Source organism: Poecilia formosa, unplaced genomic scaffold (assembly GCF_000485575.1).
Source record: "Poecilia formosa unplaced genomic scaffold, Poecilia_formosa-5.1.2 Scaffold979, whole genome shotgun sequence".
Classification (NCBI taxonomy): domain Eukaryota; kingdom Metazoa; phylum Chordata; class Actinopteri; order Cyprinodontiformes; family Poeciliidae; genus Poecilia; species Poecilia formosa.
The window spans coordinates 40,212-46,262 of NW_006800918.1; positions in this window are offsets into that span (position 1 = coordinate 40,212).

Consider the following 6,051-nt stretch of genomic DNA (forward strand, 5'->3'; position numbering starts at 1 on the left):
CTTGAGCCAGAAAATGGTAGCGTGCCTTCCCTGGGTCGGGTGGGGGGTCCTGACCCAAGTAAAGGAATTTAACTATCTTGGGATCTTGTTTACAAATGAGGGAAGACGGGAACAGGAGATTGACAGGCAGATTGGCGCAGCGAAGCGGGCGCTGTACCGGTCCATTGTGGTGAAGAGAGAACTGAGTCAAAAAGCGAAGCTCTTGATTTACTGGTCGATCTACTTTCCTATCCTCATCTATGGTCATGAGCTTTAGGTCATGACCAAAAGAACGAGGTTGCGGATACAAGCAGCTGAAATGGGTTTTCTCCGTAGGGTGTCTGGGCTCTCCCATAGAGATAGGGTGAGAAACTCAGTTATCCAGGAGGGACCCAGAGTCGAGAGGACCCGATTGAGGTGGTTCGGGCTCGGGTGGCTCCTCCCGGTGGGAGGAGGCCCAGAGGAAGACCTAGGACACGCTGGAGGGACTATGTTTCTCAGCTGGCCTGGGAACAACTTGGGATTCTCCCGGCAGAGCCGGAACAAGTGGCTGGGGAGAGAAAAGTCTGGGCCTCCCTTCTTAATCTGCTAGCCCCGTGACCCGACCCTGGATAAGCGGAAGAAAATGGATGGATGAAAACCCAGGATATGCTCATAGTTACTACAGAACTTACTCAGGATTTTCACTTATCCTGCTTTCTGAAACAGGGACCTGGTGTCCAATGGCTTTTGTTATGCATCAATAGGTTCTTTATTGACTATGAATAACTATAAACGGTAAAAGGTCTGTACTTGTAAAGCACTTTATCTAGGCCAGAGGACCCCAAACTGCTTAACACTAAATTCAGTCATTTATGCATTCACACATGATGATGGTAAGCTTCTACATTGCAGCCATAAAAAAACCCACAAAATAATTGCTGGTGTCATTACTGTATTAATGAAACTAGTAATTTAGTTCACAATTACCAAGTACCACCTGATTATCAGAAAAGTAGTAGCCACATTGTTCAGTCTCAGTTATTTTTTAACCCTTGTGTTTACAAATGGCGTCCAACTGACCCCACACCCGTATCACTTGTATCATTTTCCTTAGTCCTCGTATGTTTGCCTCAGTCCTCGCACGCACAAGGGTTAAGAATGCCTGCCTGATGAGATTTTGGCATTATAATAATAGATGGCATTCTTCAAACAGCAAGACACTTCACATGAATGGAATAAACACAAACAATTTTTCTTCAACATACAAGAGTTTATTAACACAAAGAACTTGGAAATTAGCCGAAATTAGACCTATACGAATAAAGCATTCATCAGCCCAGTGTCGTCTATGTGACTGGCAGAGAGAAATCCAGTCTGTTACCTCAAAACAACCCTGTACGCAAGGGCATAGATTCCATCTCATTATTGGGGGGGGACCATAAACAGGGACATTTTTTAAGAGCAATTTTGGGGGGGTCGGCAAAGTTACAGTAAAATGTGGTTTACATTTTTTTGTTCAAGCTGCACCATCAAAAATGACTAGTAAGTAGCAATGAATAACAAGTGTTTTTCTCAGTAAACAACCTGCTGAGACCCACAGAAGTCAAACTAAGATTCAAATGTTGCTTAGATATGAGTTTGGTTTAGAGATCTAATCTCTGCTACACCTTTACAAAAACATAAGGCTCTGACTAAAAACAAGTTTTAATAAGTAACTCCACTTAATAAAATTCCTCATAAATATTGATTTATTGCAGTGGTTCTCAAAACAAGTTGTGTAAATTATAATTATATCTTAAGTTGCTTTAAACTTATTTTTTGGGGGATTTTTTCATGTTACAACCTATAAATATGTAGGAATTGAATATGTGAGAAGTATCATAACTTAAACTTAAAGGTCAGGACCACAGTTTTCTAGAAAAATATTCAGATTTTATTTTGTGGTTTTAAAGGCTCTACGTTGAAGATGGTAAGAAATAAAGGCATACTTTATTTTGTTTGCCCCTGTGCTCTCGGCTCCCATACAGAGGCTGTTGACTAGTGCTAACGCTCAGCCGCTCCCTCTCGTTTCAAACTCTTCTTATTAAAGTAAGAGTTAGAGCTAAATATAATTTAAATATTGGCTACCTTCACAGAAAAAGGAGCTAAGTCTATGAAAGCAATGTAGCAGTTTAGCTAGCTTTGATTTCCAAGGCATAAGGTGGCAGTTTATCATGATTCAGCCAAAGTAATGAAATAACGAACTGTTTATTGTCAATGTGAGTCTTCCTATTGAGCAGTGAAAGTAAACAAAATGTGTTACATGTATTTTGCTTTAAGTACTGGAGGGTCTTTTGTTAGTGCTGCAGAGCCACAGCAACAACAAACTCCTCACTTCTGCGGCTCTAACGGAGCCTGTGCGGTTCAGCAGCACAGCTGTTGCCCTTCTTTCACTTTGGACTGAACCATTGTTCTAACATTAGTGAGGGGGGGACCTAAAAATTAATTCTTATTTTTTTCTTAGATGAGATTTAGATTTTTTTCTTATTTTTTTCCAAGATTGGGGGGGTCCTGGCCCCCCTCCCCCTACCCCCTCGGGATTTACGCCTATGGTTCTGTTTTATTTCTTAATCCAAAGAACACACAAAGTGTGTAGTGGTGGAATAATTTATCTTTGGTCACTTGAATGCTGTTCAATTTGTCAGTCAATGTCTTTATTAAAAAGAAATTGGTAAAATAAAGTTTCAGTACCTGTTGTGATCTTTTAATGCATAACTCATAACGCACAGTTATGATTTGGTTTAATTACATGCATTTATAGAAAAAATTCATAAAGGTATGATTTTATAATCATGCCTTACATTAGATGTGTCATATAATCATGACACGCATCTAAATTAGATGTGTGTCCACATCTAATTTAGTAGACACTTAAGAACTTGTTCTGTATCTATTAATTGATAAGTCAGTAATGAAGCATATTAAAATTATTATAAAGTTTATTTGATAGGGACAGACACACATCGACATAGACAAACTGAATAAAACAGCAGTCCCATGTTTGCATCATGGTGCAGTAGCAACAGCTAATTCGCAGCACTTGTCCCTAGATGGGCTTTTTAAAAAATAACTAAAAATTATTTAGTTATTATTTAGTCATTATGTTGTGCTATCATTTAAAATAGCACAGCATAATGTATACAAACAAAACTAAATGTTGGACAAACATAAACAAGGAGTGGTTTCCATAAGTTGTTCAGCTTTTAGGTACTCTTGCCTAAAAGCTGAACCTTCATCTCTTGCTCTCGATGAAGGCGGACGCTCTGCTCCCTCCCTGCCCATGCCTGCCCTGCTTGCTCTGTTTTTGTCCTGTATTTTTCTATATTTTTGGAGCCTTTCTTTGCACATCATCCAAATCTATAAATTAAGGATCTGGTCAACCGATCTCTCAATGCAATTGATCAAATTTTCGACGAGAAGTCTGGGCACAGGAGAGCCCTCTTGTCCTGCGGGGACACACCCGGTGGGATTCACCCTGGATTTATTCATGATAACAGGATTACTGCTGTTTGGAGCTTGTGGATTCTTGGGGCATCGACAAATTTGTCACGGACTTGGCTGAACTAGCAAACACTGTTGGTGTGGACTGAGACGAGGACTCTAAAACTCACTAACGAGTTGGAATTGATCTTGGAGAAGTTGCTAGTTTCAGCTCAGTGGAACGACCAAACTAATTTGAATGATTGGGAACTGAGATGTATCGGAGAGACTTTAGGAAAGTTAGAAATTTATAATCTTCCCGACCTAAGACATTCTGTTTCTGAATTGGCTTTTCCCGTGTGGCCTTGGAAGGGCTGCATATTTCCAATTTCCTTGAAGATATGTAAACACAAAGCTCTTCCCTCCTCACCCCCTCCTGTTTCCATGGAGCTGTGGAGCTGAGGCTCCCAAGGAAATTCCTTGATAACAACACCTCTATCAAACTTTGCCAGGAGTGTCAGCGACATCGTTCCATGGTCAGCGACATCGTTCCATGGTCCTTTGATGTCACCGCCTTCACTCATGTCTTTATATGAATGTTGCCATCTGCCTTAATGTGTCCTTTCCTCTTTTTCCTTTAGTTTGTTAATTTTGTTTGTATTTCCTTTTAACTCATGTAAAGACTGTTCTGTGGTCAGATGAGTCACGATTTGAAGTTCTTTATGGAACACTGGGACGCCATGTCATCCGGACCAGAGAGGACAAGGATAACTTAAGTTGTTATCAACGCTCCGTTCAGAAGCCTGCATCACTGATGGTATGGGGTTGCATGAGTGCTTGTGGCCTGGGTAGCTTGCATGCCTGGAAAGGCCCCATTAATGCAGAAAACTATGTTCAGGTTCTAGAACAGGGGTGGCCAAGTCCAGTCCTCGAGAGCCACCATCCTGCAAGTTTTAGAAGTATCCTTACTCCAACAGACCGGGATCAGCTCTACAGAGGCCTGATAACGAGCCAGTCATTTGATTCAGGTGTGTTGAAGCAGGGATGCATCTGAAACTTGCAGGATGGTGGCTCTCGAGGACTGGACTTGGCCACCCCTGTTCTAGAACAACATATGCTCCCATCTAGACGTCATCTCTTTCAGGGAAGATCCTGCATTTTTCAACAAGATAATGCCAGACCACATTCTGCAGCAATCACAACATCATGGCTACGTAGAAGGATCCAGGTACTGAAATGGCCAGCCTGCAGTCCAGATGTTTCACATACAGAGAACATTTGGCGCATCATAAAGAGAAAGGTGCGACAAAAAAGGCCCAAGATGATTGAACAGTTAGAGCCCTGTATTAGACATGAATGGAGAGCAATCCTATTTCTAAACTTGAGAAACTGGTCTCCTCTGTCCCCATACGTCTGAGTGATGTAAGAAGAAGGGAAGATGCCACAGAGAGGTAAAAATGGCCGTGTCCCAACTTTTTTGGGATTTGTAGACACTGGAAATTTGAATCAACATATTACTCCCTTAAAATGATACATTCTCTCAGTTCAAACGTTTAATCTGTGATTTGTGTTCTATTGTGAATAAAATATTAGATGTTGGCACCTCCACATCATTGCATTCAGTTTTTATTCACAAATTGTTTAGTGTCACAACTTAGATTATAGAAAAATTTATATATAAATAAGATGATTGAGTTAAACCCAAAATGACTAGTGAGGCAGCTCTTGACTACATTTTCTACTTATTTTTGAATATAAAACAAAAAAAAGTCTTATTTTAAAAGGATTTAATTTTGAAATTATATATCGTATGTGTTTGATATTTTCTGGTTCTGTTCTAGAGGTCTCCCTCTGTCACCGAGAAGTGGTAGGAATCATTGGAAACAGAGTTTCTCAGCAATGGGCACGGCAACTTAAGGGGGAAAAGATATAAAGTACTCTTTTGAAAGTCTTTTATTTTGAAATTATACATCAGATCTTGTTGCCATTGTCTGGTTCTGTTCTAGAGGTGTCCCTTTGTCATCTAGAAGTGGTAGCAGTCATTGGAAACAGAGAGTTTCTCAGCAATGGGCACGGCAACTTAGGGGGAAAAGATATAAAGTACTTTTTTGAAAGTCTTTTATTTTGAAATTATACATCAGATCTTGTTGCCATTGTCTGGTTCTGTTCTAGAGGTGTCCCTCTGTCACCGAGAAGTGGTAGGAATCATTGGAAACAGAGTTTCTCAGCAATGGGCACGGCAACTTAGGGGGGAAAATAAAAAATAGATTTTTTTTCATAGGCTTTTATTTTGAAATTACACATCAGATCTAGTTGCCACTTTCGAGGGAGATATTAGTTTTTATTTTGTATTAGTTTCTCAGCATATATTATTTTCTGTTTGCAAATGCAGCAGCTGAAAACCTATTTTGAGTAGCTCAAACATGGACCCGATGTGCGCTTTTATTGTGAAAGCAGCACGTAAATTGGTGTACCATAATGTCTTGAGCTACCGCGCACTTGTATATCGTGTGCTGGGCCGGCTGGACGCAGAGTCAGCTAGCTTTACCGCGGTTCTGGAAGGTGAAGACCACAGTGGTGCCTGTGATCATCGGGGCTTTCCGGGCAGTCACCCCCAAACTGGAGCAGTGG